This window comes from Panthera tigris, chromosome A1, assembly GCF_018350195.1.
Source record: "Panthera tigris isolate Pti1 chromosome A1, P.tigris_Pti1_mat1.1, whole genome shotgun sequence".
NCBI classification, from domain to species: Eukaryota; Metazoa; Chordata; class Mammalia; order Carnivora; family Felidae; genus Panthera; species Panthera tigris.
The window spans coordinates 62,633,501-62,655,030 of NC_056660.1; the positions used below are offsets into that span (position 1 = coordinate 62,633,501).

The window sequence follows — 21,530 nt, forward strand, 5'->3', positions numbered from 1 at the left end:
GGTATACTTTCAAGTCTTCACAAATGTGAATTAAATGTCTCAAATCTTGTTGAGGTTCAAGCTGGCACATATAAACAGGCGAAATAATATATGAGGAACCATCATTACTTTTATTTCTCAAATTTAATCAGACTGATTCTTTAATGATCAATTTGATAAGGCGAGGGTGGGATACAAAATTTCTACAGCAATTGAAGTAATAAAAAGAGCAATTCAAGCGTTTTTCTTATGTGCTGCCATTGATATAATTTGCAGGAAAAGTGCAGGCTAAAAGACCTGTAGCAGAATTCTCCCAGCAAAATGCAGCAGTGGGGGTGGCAGATGGCAGGTAACCTGGAGTAACGGGAAAAGTAGAAGCTCAGGCATAGGTCAGACCTGTTTGCATCCACTTCCCCCATTTATAGGGCATGACTCCGGGTAAATCATTTAATTTAGTATAACCTCAGTTTCTTAATCTCTGTAATCTCTGAAGTGATGATGATAATGCACGTCGCAGGAAGGATAATGAGACAAAGACCTGAGCATTTGTACAAAAATGATTACACAATTCCTGACACATAATAGACATTTTTTTTTAGAATATGATATTCCTTTTCCAACTAAATGAAACATGAAGGGCTTATTCTTATAATACAATTGGAAAACTACAAAACCAAAGTGACATTGTGGCAAGCAGAGAATATAAATTAGCATTTATTCTTTTGTTAATAATAAAAGTTGAAACATTTTAAACTCCAAGTTTATTTCTATATAATGGAGGCATGGTATATTTCTATATAATCATCCACTGATGATAAGGTTAATATTATATATTATCATTCAATTTGGTTAATAAACTAGCCAGAATCCTTGTCCAGGCTCTGTCTCCTGTTTTGATTTAAATGTCAGAATATGAGTTATGTTTTTCAATAATGTGCATTTAATCCATCTTAAATCACCAAAAATGCAGTTGCTGGAAATTATGCCTTGAAAGACCTGTACTTTCTCACCTTTAATTTATCATATAGTAGCACTCTTTTTTTCCCCCATATTTCTGTATGTCTACATGTCTTACCAAGGCTCTGGAAAATGTATTAGGCACAGGCAATACGCTTCCATGTAGATCATGAATTTTTAATATAGGTATCTACAGCTCTAAATTTCCTTCTAAACACTGCTTTACCTACAGCTGCATGTACACGTTTTGTATGTCTTCATTTCTACTTATTTCAAAGTATTTTCTAATTTCTCTTTTGATTTCTTCTTTGACCCAAAGGTTATTTAGGAGTGTGTTTAATTTTTACATATTTGTGAACTTTCCTAATCTTCTTATTGGTTTATATCTAACTTCATTTTAATGTAGTCAGAGAACATACACTGTATGATTTAAATCCTTTTAAATTTATTGACATTTATTACATGGCCTACCATGTGTCCTATCCTGGACATGTTCTACATGTACTCAAGAAGAATGTGGATTCTACCATTGTTGGGTAGAGCATTCTATACACATCTCTGAGATCTAGTTGTTTCATAGTGATGTTCAAGTCCTCTGTTTCCTTGTTGATCTTCTGCCTGGTTGTTCTATTACTTAAAGTTGGGTATTGCAGTCTACAGTCATGACTTTTGGCTTGGCTGCCCATTCATCCATCTTTGACTTTGAACCATCTGTCATACTCCTACACTCCACATGATTATAGCAGTGGGGCTTCAAGTGCCCATGTTTGTACAATGTTCCTAGGTCCCACTCATAACCCACAGATTGAGAGAGGTCAGGAGTGAGCATCCAAACCCAAACTGATTCTATCAATTATCCCCATTTCCTAAGGAAATTAGGAAGTGGACCAGGAACTTGCCTACATTATTTTCCATGGAACAAATAATGGCTTATACAAGGAATGGGAAGCTGACGAAGACTGACTTAAAGCAGATTTTCAAACAGACAAAGGAAAGAAGAAACACATGTACCCAAAAGATTTCCCCAGTCATCTTTTGGCCCTCTATTCACCTCTATCTGTTGTTCTTAAGGTCTGACCATAACTCTGACCTTGAGTCATTGAAACACCTCGGCAACATCAAAATGCGTGTCCCATTTTTTCTTACTCTAGCCTCAAGAAGTTTCTATTTATTTCTACCAGAAAATATCAATAAATATACATTGGAAATATTCCTATTGTAGTAATGAACAGTTTAGTTGATAAAATAAAATTTAGGCTGAATTGAAGATGTCACCTAGAACTGGCATTCCCAAAAGAATGCCAGTTGTAGAAAATGGAAGAAATTCCTTTAATAAAACATTTCTAGCAAGAGATTTAAATCTAGAAAGTTAGCATAAGAAAATCAGGGATAAATACAAAAACATATATGTACAAGTAGACCATGGTCACATTATTTTTAGTAGCAAAAAATGTCAAAAAATTAGAAATTACATGTTCAAAATTGTGGAACTCATTAAGTATTATAAATTACTTCACATTCATATAAAAGTATCTATACTATAATAAATTTGTGCAGATCTATCTACCAAAATATGGGAGAGTTTCTGTAAGTTATTAAAGAAAGAATCCAAATAATTTTGTAAATAATCTCACTTTTACAAATAAGTCTATAGTCATGTATGTGCATGTATGTGTGTGTGTGAACTAAAAAATATTGCATGGATGTATGGCAGTGTATTAACAGTTATTAATCCCTGGTTTGTGGGATAAAGGTAAATTTTGCTATATTTTAATTGGTAATTTACATTGCTTATAATAAGCATATATTATGTAATTATAAGAAATAAGGCTATTTTCAATTTAAGGAGAAAAAAGAATGAAATGTACATTACCAGAGAAAATTTTTATGTTGAAGAAAAGGCCAGAGAAACTCAAGCATTAAAAGATAAATATAAAGTAGAGTCAGAGACCAAATCTTGGGACACAGAGAAAAGGCTTAATTTCCAGGTAGTGTGAAAGAACTCCTGAGGATTAGGTTTTGTTTCTCTTTTAATAACTCTAGAAAGGTAAGTAGGTCATTCCAGCAAGGAGTAGAAAGAGAAAATCAAGTTCGATGAATAGATTTTTATCCTAAATATCTTGAAGAAAAGCTTTAGATTATTTTACTGGAATAAAAATTGATAGGAATGCTGGTAATATGGGCTTAGGCAATTTGAGTTTAAATTGCTTTAAATTAATGTAACAACTCATCTTTTACTGTACAGATCTTCCATTTGCCCCTTTGTGTTTCCTCTGCCCCATCTCAACTCTGCTCAGCTCTGTGAGTTCCAACTGGAACCAAAGCAAGAGCATCTGCTCTGTCTCCTTGTTTGGCTGATGGGAGCCAAGGAAAGGAGCATGGGCAGCAGTGAGACAGAGTACCAGTTCTGTGGGCAGGCCTTCCTGCCCACGAAGGCAGAAGAACAGAGCTTCTCTTTCCACCGCATTTCTGTGTTCTTTCACTTCATGCCTTCAAGCCAAGGGATGGAAATAAACCCTCTGCCAATACTGCCCTCATCTTCAGGAAGTCTATGCTCACTTCCCCCACTTCCATAAATAGTCCCTTTATTAAACTCCTCAAATTACTGGATGTGGTGTGTTGTTTGTTTCCTGCAGGACCCACACTAATACAAACACTTCTCCGTAAAACAGATTAGCAAGCTCTACCCCTTTATTCTTCATAGGAAACTACTTCATTAGATAATGTTTCATCAGCTTTATGGTTGCTTGTGGAATGTAAATGGTCTTACAACAGACCTTCTCAGCTCTCTGTCCCTATCTCCTACATCTTTTTGCTGGTTTCCTTCATTTTCAGTCCCTAAACTTGTACCTGTTCCCTCCAGTGGCCAGATGGAAGTGCCTAGAAATTTACATACCTCTACTTCTACCCAGCAGCTACTAATTAATGACTTGTGATGTGCTTGTATAAATACTTCGGCTCCCTCTTTGCAGATAGGGGACAAATCTGTAGTGTGACCTATCCTGTCTCCAGATATACCTTGCTGGATTGAGCCATGGGAATTATCTTGATATTGCAAATTTGCTTGAATTCCTCCCCACCCCTCCCCATTCTCCCCTTCCTTGTTCCCACTCATCTATGTGTTTTTCCTGGATACATTTCCTAATAAACCACTTTCACCTAAATCCTCATCTCAGGGTCTGCTTCAGAGCAATCTAAGTCAGAAAATAAATGTTTAAAAATATAAAATGATAGGGACACCTGGGTGACTCTGTTGGTTGAGCATCCGACTCCTGATTTCGGCTCAGGTCATGATCCCAGGGTGGTGGGATTGAGCCCTGTGTCAGGCTCCACTCTGGGCATGGAGTCTGCCTGAGATTCTCTTTGTCTCTCTCCCTCTGCTCCTGTCCCCTGCTTGTTCAGGGGATTCTCTCTCTAAAATTTAAAAATAAAAGAGAAAGAGAGAGACAGACAGAGAGAGAGAGAGAAAGAAAGAAAGAAAGAAAAGAAAGAAAAAGAAAGAAAGAAAGAAAGAGGGAAAGAAAGAAAGAAAGAAAGAAAGAAAGAAAGAAAGAAAGAAATCCTTTATAACCATTGAAGGCCAATGGATATGTGTTTGAAAGACATCCATAATCAGGGATGTTTGTTTTTTAATCGGTAGTGATACAAAATAATTATTAGCATTGACAGAATTTTCTAAAAAGCAATACACAGAGAATTGATTCACTTTCTCTGACATCTTTTTAATGTTGAGACATTAAATCCTAAAAGCAGGAGCTTTGATGAGATCATGTTATCCCTTACCTGTGGATGTGTCACTATAAAGAGTAAAGATAAAGCATTTGCTGTCTTTTCATAATTCCACAGGGCTGGGAAGAAAGTCATAGATGCTCAGTGAACTAGTTACTGTTGGAAAGGTCTCCTGGTCCCTTTTTCCCATACCAGGGCCTCCTGACTCATCTTTATCCTCTCCAGGGGAGAACAGGCATCTTTGTAAAACCAGAGTAACAGAGGGAGAAGAGACCAACAAGACACAGTTCATGATTCTCCTATTTCAGCCTTTACTTTGATAAGTAAGGGCATCAAATCCCAAGAGTGAAAGTGGTTTACATGGAACTATTCAGCTGGTTCATGGAAGGGTGGGGACTTAGCCCCATGTCTCCAAAGTTCTAGTTAGGTGCATGTCCATTGCTGATACCATCTATCCACTTTTAAAATTACGTAAAGTATTCTCCAAGATTCTGAGAGAGATACAGATTTTATCTTTCACCACCTTTTGATTTTTTTAAATGGATTTTTTTTGTAATTTTATCATAAAGTTAAGTGGTTTGCTTAGTTTAATTACCAAAGTTGATTGAGGTTAATTATTGATAAGTTCACTAGAAAATTTTACCTTTTCATTATCAGCCTGACTTAAAAGTGAGGGATGAAGGAGTGTGGGCCACCCTGTCTTTCCTCCCAGAAGGTTGGTGGTATCATCACCTCCTTCCAGGAAAAGAGCCATGTGTCACCAGCAAACAAACTACTTTGGAGAGACTGTTTGATGTAAAAAGTCATGTTTTATAACCAAAATGTAAAACGTACATTCAAGTCAGTAAAAGTATTAAAATAGTCTTCCCTAATCTTTTTTTATTCGTTGATAGAAACAAAAAGATGATTTTCCCTGCTTTAATTTCTAAGCAGTTTATCAATTGAGAATGAATTAACTGAATGAATAATTGCATTCTTAATACACCTACAGAAGATAGTACTGATGTAAGTAACTTTTTCAAAAAAGGTAGTTTCATAAATCCAGGCACCTAAATTAGTTCTCATTGGTAGATCATTGCTATATTTTTCAAATCTAATAAGCAAACATAAGATCTACAAATGAGTTATCCCTGTGCACTGGCATTGATTACAGTGAATATTGTGTTTGGCTCTAGTTTGTGTTTGGGATTAGGCATGGCTAGTTTTGACATACTTGTAAAAGCCATTCTAAGTTTATATGCACTTCAGTGACTGTAAGTTAAAAGTAAGAATTCATGGTATGTGGTGGTCTCTTTACAAACAAATCTTAATGATAAAGTTTAAAAATACCTTACAAATATGCTTTAAAGGTATTAAATTTTGTTTGTGATTTTAATCAGTTTGAATAGCATACATATTCTAAATACAGGTTTTTAATTATTTTGTAAGTCTTCCTTTCCAAGATATGAAGTCATTGTTAGTAGGAGATTTTTAATCGTTGGCAAATTAAAATGCAGCAATGTTATACTGTCCTATGATAAACCTACACATTCTATTTCTGTAAAACTTGCTTCTACCTACATGCAAACCTAACATTATTTGTCAGAGGAAGATAGGGAGGCATAATTAACATCGCAAAAATAAGAAAACAAACAAAAAAAAACTATACATGTGAGCAAAATAACACCACTTTGAGAGTAACCACCTTATAAAATTAGAGCCATTTTGCAGAAATTTAGTTCATATGTTTGTTTTTGTTTTATATAGACTCAAAATCATCTTTGAGGTGTAACCTTTATTAATCTCCTCCAACATTAACCCTGACAAGAGAGCCTTGAGCCGAATGTGAGAATTCAAACCCACATTCACTGCTCACCAGAAGTGTGACCTCAGGAAGAATAATTAACATCTCTGAGCCTCAGTTTTCCCATCTATATAATGGGGATGTTAATAATAGTAATTACTTCCCAGCAATGCTATTGATTAAATCAATATATATAAATTCTTAGAAGAATGCCTGGCAGTGTTACACTATATATGTTTTTATTATTGTTATTCCCAGTGCATCATATGTGCTTAATAAAAATTTGTTGAATAAATACCCCTTCAAAATAAAATAATACATAGCAGCTCTAAGCAAGTAATATCACACAAAATATTCTTGTATTTGATAAATATTCAAGTTCTAAGACTATAAGAAGTTCAGAAACTGTTCCAGAGTCTGGTATTCACAAAGCAAGATATTATTTATGCAATGTTATCTGAGGGGCTCTGAGAACCCCACATCATTCCTACAAAATCAGCTCTAGTGCCTAAAGCCCACCCAATAAGACTGGATACACCAAGAAAAGTCCTTTTTAGGAGACAGATGTTAAAGAGCAGAAAGAGGTCATGTTACATATTAAAACATGGTTAACCACTTAGAACAAAATGAGGATTAAAATACTATGTACTACAAACTATAGTTTATTAGATTAGGCAACTACTTAGAAACATTCTGGGGAATTATAGCAAAGAACAAGGATGCTAACAGGAGAGTGCTAGAAGGGCTTTGTGATAAGGTGAGAGGAATAAATTGCCTACTTATTGTTTTTCTCAGAGGCTAGTACTCCTCTGTCATCTCAGAATGCTATCAATACTATTTTAAAACAAGAATTTTCAACCTCAGGATGTATGTGATAGTGTGTCTAGCTTTTGAAACGACTGACAAAAAGATCTGATAATGCTCCATGTTATGACACTTCCATTATCCCACAAACTAAAGACTTTCTTGCTCTTGAAAAAAAAAAGTGTTTCCATGCTTCAAAGGAAAAGCTTGTCTCCACCTAACACTGACGGTTTCATTTGTACTATGTGCAGAGTACAAATTGTAGTGCGGGAGCTAGTGTGGATCAGTCGGTGACACAGTTAGAGAGCCTGACAGTGGGTTACAAGGGCAGACACTGCTGCAATGTAACCCTGACCTGTTACATTCAAAGGTGGGGAAAGAACTGAGAAACAACTAGTATGCTACGTATGAGAAGCAAATGGCACTAGTTTTTCATAGACACCTACTGTACTAATTCCAGAAAGTTCACAGTGCTATAGTATTACTTTGAGTTTTAGGGTCTGGGTTAATATGCTCAGAGTGTGTCATAACAGAAACTAAAGGTTGGAAGATTTATCGTAACCAATTGATACTTCTATTAATTAACGATTATATAAATTGGGGCAGCATATCAGTATAAAATACTACTCTCTTTCCTTACCAAGTCTGATAAGATAGACACAGGAGTCAGACTGATGGAAACTGAAGTGTCAGCTCTCTTCTAAAAGATAACTTGGAGGGCACGAGGCATGTGTGCCCACAGATGCTTGCTAACATGTGTGAATTTGCCTTTCACACTTAACAACCCTGAGATGTGGCCAGAAGCAAAGTCAACTCTGCTATTCGTGGAATAGAGCAGACTAGAATATACTTTCGTTACAGATAGGCAGTCCACCCCCAGAAAAGAGAAAAGATAAGCAAAACACTCAGTGAGTTAAAGAATGCACTTCTCTTCATATGGAGTTTAGGGAAATGTCCAGCATGTGGCTTTCAGCTAGAAATATCCCCTAGGGGACTTTGGGAAAGGCATATGGCTGCTCCTGGCATTTGGCGAGTGAGTGCCAGAGTTGCTGAACATCCTGTAAAGCACACTACAGTCCCAGGCAATGAACAATTATCCTGCCTAAAATCCAACAGCACTCCTGTTGAGAAGCTCTGCTGGGAACCCTTCCACAGGTAAAGGGGAGCAAGGAATGAGTCACCACAGTTTTGTGAGTGGGTGTATGTGTGTGCACAGGCACATCTGTCCCTATGGGAACACAGCTAAATTTATGTGAACTATTTTTTTTTAATGAAGGTATAACTTACATTCAGCAATCATCATCTGTTTTTGTGGACTTGACCATCATCAGGATATAGAAGAATGCTATCGCCTCCAAAAATGCCCCCTTGCCTCTTACTGTCAGCCCCTCCCATCTCAGGCTTCTAGCAACTGCGATCTGTTCTCCGTTCCCATTATTTGCCTTTTCCAGAATATCATATAAATGGAAGCACACTTTCAAATCTAGCTTCTTGCACTTAGCATACCGCGTTTACGATTGATTCATTCATGTTTCTGGGTCATTGGTCCATTCTATTTGTTCTTTATTAATATTCCTTTGTGTGGATGAACCACAATTTGTTTACCTACTCCACAGTTGAAGGGCATTTCATGGGAAACTTGAACCTTTAGAAATTTATGTTGCAAGTAAAATAAATGTCCTTAAAAAGTTGGGTCCAAACATGAACTTGCTGCATCCCTTCTCATATTCTCCACCAACTCCCCCAGAAAGTCATTCTGATTCATTGAACCCAGATTTCTCATATATGCTACTGCCATGTTATTTACTACATTGTAATAGTTTCTCCTATAAACTTCAAGCTCATTGAGGTAGGAATGGTGTCCCATTTAATACTTCTATCCAAAGCACAAGTATAATCGGAGCATATAGGGTGTTAATGTTTGTTGAATAACAATGTTTGAACAAATGAATGGCAAACTAACATAAGGGTTTTTATATGTGATATGTCATCAAAAAATAACATATCAGTGGGGCACCTGGGTGGCTCAGTCAGTTAAGCATCTGACTTCAGCTCAGGTCACGATCTCATGGTTGGTAGGTTCGAGCCCCACGTCATGCTCTGTGCTGACAGCTCAGAGCCTGGAGCCTGCTTGGGATTCTGTGTCTCTCTCCCTCTCTTTCCCTCCCCCTGCTTACACTCTGTCTCTCTCAAAAATAAACCTAAAAATAAATAAATAAATAAAAATAACATTAGCTAACAACTCAAATATTTTGTTGTCTAATTACATTGAAAGCAGAAAGTTTGAAACCACATGATCTTCAAAAGTATTTGTTGCTTAGTGGCTTCTGGGTAACTCAGTCGGTTGAGTGTCCAACTCTTGATTTCAGCTCAGGTCATGATCCCAGGGTCATGGGACAGAGCCCTGATATAGGCTTCGTGCTGAGCATAGAACCTGCTTTAGGTTCTCTCTCTCCCTCTCTCTCTCTCCCTCCTCCACTTGTACATACTTGCATGTGCTTTTCTCTCTCTCAAGATAAACTTTTAAAAAATTCTTAAAAAGTATTTATTGTTTAGACATTAGAATTTAATGTCTTAGTGTCTATACCAGAAAAAGTTTACAGAAACTTAACAAGGGACTATTAATTATGACTGTAATTCTTTTACTTGGGTCCACCTTTTTATCTTTTACCTTTATTTGGAATCCTGTGAGGCTTGCTACTAAATCATCAAACCTAGAAGTGGTCTTGGGGAGCCTCAACACACCTGGCATACTCAGAAAGGGTTGGAAAAAATAAAAATATAGTTCATTTCAATATACTTTTCCTAAATAATATTTTTGATAACTTTCATCACATCAATTAAGTATGTCTCTATACAAACCTTGAACTGGCATATTGTGATTAGTCTATTTATGGAAAACATCCACAGTATAATCTAATTGGCCAAATGTGACTTGCCTTTATGAGAAATAAGTCACTTTGTAATATTGATTACTAAAGTTTGTCTCATCAAAATTAAGCTGATAGAGATCAAAATATATTCTACCCACATTATAATTTTACAAAATGAAGAGAAAATACAGTTTCTTTTTACTTTGTAATAAGAGTGATATAAATGAATATACTCTATAAGAAGCTAAAATTTAAAAAGTTATTTATAAGATAGAGAAGATAAGTTATGGTAGTCTTTAAAAAAATGTTCATGTGCAGGTATTGAAGTCCTACATTTAACTTTATAGAATAATTAGATAACAATCAAGTATCAAAATCAGAAATCACTAAATTAACTGTATATTTCATGATCAAACTTTTTTTAAGTAATGAATGAAGTAGAAAGACATATACCATCAAAGTAAATCCATCCTTGTGCTAGTATATAATTTTAGATTGTCTATATATGGCAGAAAACAGTCACTATTGTATAAGGTGAAATACGATAAGGGTTAGCTATAACTAATAAATATTTCACAATATGACTTATTTTTAATCTCAAAAAATCATAACAAAATCATAGCCTTAGACTTCTAACCAATTACAAATTAAAATTTTGGTAGCCCTTAAAAATATTTCAGTTAGAGTTCAAAAGTCAGTGTCAATAATCTATTTTGTTTGGTCTTTCCAAGGATGAATATTAAGAATAGTTAAAAAGGAATGGCTTATCTTTATATACATGGCAAAATTTTTATTGCTCATTACTTCTTACCAATATTTACTTAGGGATGCTTTCATGAGAATATCCTTCAAAAGTAGTGCATTTTTCATTACAGGACAGAGGATGAAAAAAAACAAACAAACACATTTTAAATAAAGGTGGCCATTAATCCCTGAGTAGAACTCTACCAAATACTTGAACTCGGAAGATCCCACAAAGATCCCATACAGACCCAAATACCCTGCTTTCTAATGCTGTGCTATATGCTAAAGAGAATGTGTACAAGGAGGGAAAGATGGAAAGCCCTAAGGGTTTTTTGTGCTTTGCCAGTCGTTAAAGCTTCCACAGGGATCCAAAGGGGTCTAAAGTTCCATTTAGATTTGGGACATGAAGGGATGCTTTATTTTAATAAAATGGAAGAATTATTATGAAAGCATCACAGACTAATTTTAGGAAAGAGTTTATATGTAGAAGATCTGAAACATGTCCCTGAAAAACACCTGAGCTCTCTTACCCTTTGGAAAATTTTGTCATATTCACTGATTATATGTGTACCAGTTTGAAGACCACTGGTGAAAGGTGCTTCCCTAAATATTCCAAGGACTCTTTATAACCTAACTCTCATATCCAGTTGCAAGTAGGAATATATTGCTGACCCTACCTGTTATGGACAGTACAGGATAAACTTAGAAATTGAGGATTATGCTTACCTTGGTTCCTGGACCTAGTTTCTAATGATTTCTGTCATTCCCCATAGGATTCCACACCACTCTACCCCTAATTTGCTGGCCATTTTTAACTGTGTCTTGTCAGCCTAGATAGCAGCTCTATTAACCTCCTGATGACAGTAATATGATTTACACTGTCTAAGAGAATAGTGTTATCAGATATAAAATCTCTAATGGCAAAAATATATACCCCCCAACATTAATGCAGTGATTTGTTTTTAAATCTTACTGTGAATGGCATTATAACACATGCAAATACATAAATTTCCAACTTTGAATAAAATGAGATTTTTGTTTGAAACTTGGGTTCTTTTATGGAAGAATTCATAGTACTTAAAAGGTTATAAACTGAGAACAACTGGTTTAGGAAATAGAAAATCAATTTGGTGATTACCAGCCCCTGGTTGGTTCCCTTTCATATAGTCTCTGGTCAGTAATTGCAGAATTTTGAACCATGACTTCCTATAATTTAGTCAATAGTTTTGACTCTCAAACTAAGTGAAGTGTATTATCTTTAATATATTTCTAATCAATCTTTTTATGTATTAGTATCATCACTCTCTGTAAAGTGCTTAAAGTAGTAAAGTGAATAGGAAACTGTGATTACACAAAGATATATATGTAGAAATAAAATCCAAGACAACTTTTGATTCAGTAATCTATTACCCTACCACAGTACATTTTTTTGTAGTTAATAATTATGACTTTCCTCAATTACATTTTGATGCTCTTTGAACCATCAGTCCTTCAAGGGGATAATCTGTAATATATTTCAAAAAGTGGTCTTTACTTTGTTTCATATATGTGATATTTTCAGCACACCCAACACTGAAAGAAGAAAGAAAGAGAAAGAGAGAGAGAAAGGTGAGAGGAAAATAAAAAAGGATGACTGCGAAAATCTGGACACAGAAGAATATCATGTTAAACAAATCATTATATATAAAGTAACCATCCTACCTGTTAAGAGAAAGAAAAATGGAATTATTTCTTTAAACAACCTAATATTAGGTCATCGTTTTTCTGGTATAGAAGGTTTGATATACTAACAAACATATCCACATAAAACAATAGTTAGCACCAACTGACCTAGAATTGAGAGTAAATGAATCTCTGATAGATTCCTTAAAAAGCCTAGAAAAACAACTTTCTATTTAATTTATATTTATAATTTGTTAGTGACCGAATTCACCCTATCCAAAAGAAACATTTCTAATGCATATCTGTAATTCAAATATAAAGCAAAAGAAACAGGTATAAACTATGCAATCTGTTGCCATTTTATTTAATTTCTTTTGCTTTATTAAGCACATCCTTATCTAGCTCTTTAGAAACCAGTTCTTTATCCAGGATGACAGTTCAGGAATTATGTATAAAGTTTCTGCGTATTTCTTGCTTAAAATTTCAACTGGACCATTTTACAGTTTCTAAAGGATAATTCAGACCAATCTCATACACAATAATGTGCACTTTTTTCAGAAGAACTGATATTTATGTGCTTAGCCAGTTTTTCAGAAACCACAGCTATCCCAGTCTCGATAAATACATAGTAAGAAGTTATATAAACCATCTATATTCTACATATAAGGTCAAATGAAAATATTAGGGAAACCTTGGAGTATATGCAAAAGTTGGGAAATCCACGTGAAGAAAAGTTGGTCAATTTACTTGAACTTCTTCTTTCGAACATCCAATACAGTCAACACATTGTGGTTATGCAGACATTAAATAAGCTGAGAAAACCTCCAAACATTTGAAATTCACATTTTTCCTCAGTCTTAAATTCCTCTGAGAATTGTACTCAACTCGGAAATGCTTGGGAATGCAGCTCCTAATTCCTCCAAAGAGAAGTTCTTTCCATTTTGATTTTCTCAGCCACAAGCTAATCAGTCTTAATTGCTCCCAGCTGTGATTTCTTCTCTCAGGGGTTGCTTCCTGCTGGTACCCAAGTAGTACAGAATCATGCAGTTTTGTTAAACTCCAATAAATACATGGGAGCTTTGTAAAATCTAATTTACTATACAACAGTTCAAGCACTGTAACTATCAAGTAAACTTTCACCCAACTTTGAAAGCTGATCCCATAATGAAGAGGACCCTTTTTCAAAGAGGTTACAAGGTATTGAGCAATTGGAAGTTATATTTTTACCATTAGGGATTACAATGAAATATTATTTGTACTTGTATTTGTAATGGGTGTGTGTTTGTAGTGTATATCTATATATATATCTATATATCTATCTATAGATATATAGATATGTTTGTATATATGTATTTGTGTACATAATACATTCATATTAAATTCTTTGTTATATGCAAAACATTTTTCTTGTATATTAGGAATTCTTATTATTATAGCAAAAAGAGATTTAAAGAATCAAAACTGCATGCTGTCTGGAAACAAAACACTGTGGTAACACCAAGGAAATAAATTAAAATAGGAAATATTGCCACATTAAAGTCTTCATAAAATTAAATAATTGGGTCTCCCTGACATTTTTTACTATGTCATCTGAAAAACTGGGGGAGAAAGATTATAAAATCTTTTTCAAAAATTATAATCCTGGTTATAAGAAGAGCATTTAAAAATGATATTACCTGAAAAGAATAATGAGATTTTATGTTTTTTAGTTTACTTATGGTATAAACACAACCATCATTTTTAATGAATCATTTTCTATTATTTTCATAAAGAAAAAAAGGAAGAAAAAAGAAAAAGATTAAAGGAAATTAACTACGTCTGAAAGTGATTTAAGAAGTGACTGTGGGCTTTTTTATTAAAACCAGTGAATCTGAAGTTTCAATTAATGAACCACAATTCATGGCTATTAGCTTGACTAATAAACTTCGTTATTAGACAAAAAACTGAGGGTAATGAAGACAGAGTATCGAAGCTTGAGAACAGGTTGCCATTGGCAGAAATTGAGCAAGTTTAAAATGCCTAAATGAGAAAGTTTGCAAAACAACCTTAAGGAAACCACAAAAATAATTGTTCTTTTGCATCCATGTTCTTAACTCACTTCATATTAAAATATAGCAAGGTTTATTTGTGCTCAAAATAGTACATACATGGGATCAACATGCTGTAATACACACACAAAGGTCTATAAGGCACTATAGAATTGTATAATAATGAGAAAAAATTCATACGTTTTCAGAGTTAAACAATTTCTTAGTGTTATTTTTACTTCTGAAAGTAATTTTATATGTAATAATTTATAATTCATGGCTAAACATGTGCCATATTTATACTAACCTCCATGTCAGAAAACCCACTGTTTAGACAGAAATCAAATCTAGAAAGTCTAAACTAAGAGAAGGATTAATTCATGCCATACTAATACTTCCACAAAGAACAACTAAAAAAGGCAGATAAATACAAAAATCCTTTACTTAACGCATCATATTACGTTAAGCAATAAAAACAAGCAACTAAGACGTTGGATATGGGAAGACCATAGAAAAGTGAGCTTATGATAGGCAACCATTCTTTTGGGGGCAGTTTGTCTTCCTGGGGTGCCAGGAAGGGGGAGAATCTGGCTAGTGTAGGCAGGGAGCCGCTATGGGAGACCAAAACCTGTGGAGTGTTCAGTAGTTGTACAGCTCTGGGAAAACACTATTGTAGAGTTGAGTAGCCTCAGACATAAAGCCTGTTTTCTCCAAAGACGTGTGGAATAATTCTAAGACTTACAGGAAAGAAACAAAATAGCTAAGCCAATAACTTCTAAATAGTAAAGCAAACTATTCTATAGTACTGTGATGCCAAAGGGAAAAGACTCTGCAGATGAAGTGGTTCCAGTGAACACAATTATTTTCAGTTGACAGTCTTGGAAGGAGTGGTGCATTGTTGATCCACAGCTGTATTTTCAATTTTTTTTTTCTTCTAATGGGGAAAGTAAGGGATTGAGAATTCATTCTTTTTCCTGGCAAAAGAGTGAGGTTCAGAAAAATCAGCAGAAACATTTGTGGTCCCGTAGGGTAACTATGACAAAATTGAAGACTGGAGGGTTTCTCCTTTAAGACATTTGCTGAATTCTTAAGAAGGCTGAAGAAGAAAGCTAATGAGTAATATCAAGGAATTTTCCTCATTTACTTATTGCAAAAGAGAGAAACATCCTCCAAGGATGGTGATCCCAATGAACACTTTTGAAAACCTGTTCCGAATTGGGATGTCTAGAGTCAAAAACAAAGAACAAACCAGGAGTACAGAGAATTTGTACATCAACTCAGCTTAGAAAATGGAAGATTTAGGTGCCAAACCCCCTTTTCTATTCACTAAATAGAGACAGTAGAGATGCTTCTCTCATGGAAGATAACTTCATCTGAGACCCCCTATGGTTTTTCCTTTATAATGTGTGCCATTCAATCAAAACCATTATGTACCAATTAACTAAAACATACCTACTGATGGAATTGTAAATTGGTACAACCATTTTGGAAAACTGTTCAGTACAATGTATATGAGCTGTATGTATGCATGTCTTATGACCCTGCAATTTCATTCCTAGTTACACAAAGAACAGAAATTTGTATAAATGCTTATCAAAACACATATGCTAGAATGTTCACAGCAGCAATAGTCCTAGCTGACCCAAGATGGAGAAAAAAAAATCCATCATCACTAAAATAGATAAATTATGGTGTATTTATGCTATAGATGACCATAGGCCAATAAGAAATTAATAAACTACAACTACATGCAACAGGAATAAGTCTCACATATAAAATGTTGAGTTAAAAAGCCAGATACAAAAAAACTGTCTAGTGTATGATTGCATGCTTATAAAGTTCAAAATCAGGCAAAACTAAGCTGTCAGTCTTGAGGGTATATGGACTGGAGAGGGAACAAGGCCGCTTCCAGGATACTGGTAATGCTCTCTCTCTTGATCTGGGTTCTTGTGTCACAGATATGTACACTTTGTGGAAATTTTTTGAGTTCTACATTTATAATTAGTCTTCTTCAGTATGTATGTAGGTTTTACTAAAATGTTTACATAAAAGTGAAAAAAAAGAAAGAAAAATTCTTATTCTGTGCCTACTATACCTATCTCTATATATTTAAGTCTGCATAGTCTGAAACTATCTCTGGAAGTTGTTTAAATTGATGGCCTTTGGAAAACATCTTATGCTGATCACTAGATATGACCCAAAAGAAGAAAATAAAAGCAAGGGAGAAAAAGAGTAGCTTAAAAATACCAGGCAAAGGGGACATCCAGAGTAAGTTTTCTTCTGCTGCTGCCCCACCTGACTGAGCTGAGGTTTTGAATATGGCAGTATTGAATGGAAACATATTTTTTAAAGGTTTTATTTATTTATTTTTGAGAGAGTAAGAGCATGAGCAAGAGAGGGAGAGAGAGAATCCCAAGCCGGCTCTACACTGTCAGTACAGAGCCCAGTGTGGGGATCGAACCCATGAACTGTGAGATCATGACCTGAGCTGAAATAAAAAGTTGGATATTTTAACAACTAAGCCACCCAGTGCCCCAAGAAAGTATTTTAAAGCAATTGTCTATTCAACTTTTGTTTCATGTCAGGCAAATATTGGACTGAAATTTAAGATGAATATTTTATATCAAATTAAGATATATATTTCAGATTTAAGCATCATCCAAAGATAGTTTCAGATATATTCTATGTACCCCAAACTTACCATTTTTACAGCTGCTAGGTATATAGTCTTTCTCCCATTTGAAGTCCTGACATGAGGGATATATCTCACATATGATTATAGTTTCTACCAGTTGTTCTGAAGCCACTTTGTTTTAGAGTCCTCAATCCTTGCTGTCCATAAACTGGTGTAGTTCCTTGTTCTGTATCTATGCTCCTGCTCATCTCCACATTTTTGGTGATTTTTTTTTTTTTTTTTGGTATATCTTGGGAGATAAAGAAGGAATTTCCACATCTTGCTTTCAAGCCTCTAGGGGGTGGAGGCAGTGATTAGTTAAGGAGAACTGTCCCCTCAGTTACATAGTCTTTTATTTTTATCTTGGCCATTTTCTTCTTAAAGCCCACAGTATTGCTGACCTTCTGGGTTTGGGAGTATTAAAGCACAGCTTCATTATATACTTGTAGAATGAAGAACCTTTACCACACCTGACATTCATCCCTACTTATTCAGTCTGGCCTCACTTGTCGGACCCCTTTTTCATTCATGGTAACTCTCTGTCAGGAACCCTTCATGTCTATCCTTACTTTCAGATATAGCAGTCTATCAATCTCTTTATATATATCAATCTCTCTCTCTCTCTCTCTCTCTCTCTCTCTCTCTCTATATATATATATATATATATATATATATGAATCCCAATTATATATAGTGTTCAAGTTCTTTCTCAAGGAACTGGTGGATCCTCTATGAATCAAGGACTGTTACTGAATATGTCATGAATTAGGAGACTTCTTTGCCAGATGCCAAAAAAGTTGCTGTCTCTACCCATAAGTATATCAAAGTCTAACTGTGTACTTTCCAAGATACCAAAATGTCAAAAAATCAATTTTGCAGGACAGGCAAAGGGATAAATCAATGCGGAATTGTTGAAAGAACAGCATCTTAAATTTCAATCCAAGACTAGCCTGACTTAAAACAAAGACTGAATGACAACTTTTCCAAAGATTCCTTCCTAATTAATACCTCTGTATTCAAACTTCAGCTCAGTCATGTATGAGTGACAGCAGAATAGGAAAACTTGCTAAGGATTGCCCCTTTGCCTGGCATTTTTATGCCATTCCTTTTCTCTGCTTTTATTTTCTCCTGTTTTGCCATTTACAGTGAACAGCATGAGAGCTCTTCCAAAGGGTATCAATTTTAATTGCAACCAGTAATAAAAGAAAGAACTAAGAAATATTGAAAATCACTTAATTTGCCTACTTCAATCTTTATTTCCTCCATCTATAAGACTACATTGTTTTTGTTCATATAAGACATTAAATTGGCTCTAGTGAATTACATTCATTATTTAACTTCAGCTTCAGTTTGGGGAAAACACTGTTCATGATAGGTCAAGTTCTGGGGTAACAGAAAATCTCCAAATCTCAGAGGCTTAAAAAAGTTTTATTCCTTATAAGCAAGTAGGCAGTGGGTCTGGCCGATGTTTAAGAGGATCTGTCTCCTATGCAATGGTTCAGTATCACACCTCCATGTCAGTATTTGCTCCTATGACAACTGGCAAAGGGTGAAAGAACTGATGAATCTCAGAATGGAAGGATTCATCCTGGAAAATATGGGTCATTTTGTTCATATTTCATTCAGAACATAGGTCAACGGCCACTCATAACCTTAAGAGAGCAGAAAAGTGTCATCTTTCTCTGCAATCCTGTCTTAATAGAAGGCAAATATTAACTATTAGTTAAATAATTTTTTTCTTAAAGTTCAATACTTTATACCAGTCATACAGTTTAGACCAAGTATTAATTTTGAAATAATACAAAGGAGAAAGAAATGATTAAACATGAAGAAAGTGAACACCAGATAAGGAAAACGGCATTCTGCTTATTACTGCAATTTAGCATATCTTCATAAAACACTGACTTGAGAAGAATTCTGAGGCCAATCTTAGCTCAGTAGGAATGAGTGATTTAACAGGTCAATGATATCTGCTCTGAGCACAAGAATGAGGAGTATTGCTATGTCATAGATTGACTTATTGATCTCAATTCCAACCCTCTTTTTGCATCCATAGCTTTGTGTGGCCTGAAGGAAGGCAGAGTGGACTTCTCCATCACTTGACTTGGGGTTGGCTTGTATCCCATTTTGGTCAATGGCATGTAAGTAGAAGTATGAAGTTTCTGAGACAAGACTTTCATATCCTCCTTGTGTTTCCACTTGCTCTCTCAGATCCCTGCCATTCTCATGAGAACATACCACAGGTAGTGCTCTGGTCCCAGGAGAAAGATAACAGATACAAGAAAGGGAACCATCCTGGTCCCCACAGCCTGTAGCAGAGCTACCCCAGGCATCCCATAGTCCTGCACAGAGTGAGAAGTAAAGCTACAAACTGAACTTCCACCAACTTTCGGAGAGGCAAAAACAGTTACAAATGATTATTGTTTCAAGCCACGGAATTTTTGGGCAATTTGTTATGCAGGAAGAATTAATCAATCTATGCTACATGTGCCAGCCACTGGCCACTCATAAAGTATAGTGAATGAAAGAAACAAAACAAAACAGAATCTGGAAAACAAAAAGGATGGGATTTGTCACACCAAGGAAAAAATTCTTGAGGATTAGAAAAAAATAAGAATGAATGTATTTAATGTGACTATTTAAACAATTAAGATACATGAACTAAGAATGTATTCTGATTTGTGACTATATTTACATGAACAAAATTTAAAATTACAAAACTTAGCATTTTTATGTAAGAATTGATTTTATTTTAAAATCAGAAAAAAATAAACTGGAATAGTACCCAACAATATATATTAATGACCATTAATAATCAGTCTCTAAAATTATAAACTGAGCATGATTCCAAAATCCTGTTGTATTAGAATTAAAGGGATGTCTGAGTTTGAAGGAGATGATTGTTGGGAAAACAAACCTAAGCATTATTTCAAACAGTAAAACTGTATAATTTAGTGACGATAAAATACATACAAATGTAAATAGGTTTTTCGTAGTAAATTTCAGAATGGCAGTTTTTCAGATGAGATAAAATATTTAAGAAGGCTAATTTGAAATACCTACTAAAATATCAAGAGAGTAGCTAAGCCCCAGATAATGTATGGGAGCAAATATTGATTTGGTCAGATTATTCATCCAACCCAAACTTTTAATATTTTCATAAATATGCAAGTGCAAAAGCAAATAAAAAGAATAGTAAGAGGCTTAGGAGTAAATAGGGATCAATAGTTGAAGTACTCAAAGTGGCCCCACGCTGATTTTCTTTCATTAATGTTACTAAAACTCAAGCTCAAGGATTCCCACATTCACTTTGCATCAGAACCACTTGTGAAGCTTTTTAAAATACAGGTTCCCAGGCCCCACCTCAGATTCCATTGGGCTGATATTGGTTTTTATTTTTTTTAAAGATCTCAGTGCCATTTTAAAGTGTAACCAGGGTAAGTAATCATAACTACTTTGACCTATTCCAAGTATACATAAGTCAATTAATGATTAATTACAGTTAACAACTCTCCAATTCCAGGCTGTTCCCAGTCTCATTGCATTCAACCCAGTTTGGTCATATGTTCTATCAAAACCTGGAGAAACTATAATACCATTAAATATCTACAGAGTAATACAGTAATATTTTTAAGCTGTGTTCACCGTAAAGTGAATTATGTAACAAAGGCAAAAGATTACCAGGTAACCCCCAAAAGTATCTGCTATCTCTATAGAAATGAATTTTGCAAAAAGTACTAGTTTTCAATTATATGAAGCAGAGTACCTGTTTAGTTTCATCATTATGCTATATAAGGTACTGAACAACAGGAAAGATCTTGAATGTATAGGTTCAACTTTTGGAAAACAGGATACATTTTAAATATAGATAATATATTGAATATTAAATTTACAGGTGATTTATAAAAGTCACAGAAAAAATGTTAACTGAATACTGACTAAAGTCTAGCATTAGGACCTAGGTACATGAAATACAAAAGGGCACAAAACTGACCCTTTTACCAAAAAGGAAGGAAGGAAGAAAGGAAGGAAGGAAGGAAGGAAGGAAGGAAGGAAGGAAGGAAGGAAGGAAGGAAGGGAGAAACAAAGGAAAGAGGTAGAGAGGGAGGAAGAATAAAAAGGAAAATAACTTTTTCCTTTCGATTTTGGAGAAAATCAAGCAAATAAAAAAAATGAAACTGAAACTATTTGCCAACCTTGCTACTTGATTGAAGCAATTACATTAGAAAACTCTTTTTGGAGTTTTCTGTAAGTAAATAGATGTGTTTGCAACTATAGAACATTTCTAATACTCTTAC

The 21,530-nt window shown here is 34.8% G+C and overlaps 1 long non-coding RNA gene across 4 annotated transcripts in view; it reads left to right on the top strand.

The window, feature by feature from the left end:
- LOC122236662 overlaps window positions 1-21,530 on the top strand; it is an 88,628-nt gene that overhangs the window by 31,454 nt on the left and 35,644 nt on the right. For all 4 annotated transcript variants that reach the window (XR_006214816.1, XR_006214815.1, XR_006214818.1 and 1 more), the window contains exon 3: window positions 19,289-19,373. This is a non-coding gene — a long non-coding RNA (uncharacterized LOC122236662). The remainder of the gene's footprint in view (window positions 1-19,288; window positions 19,374-21,530) is intronic.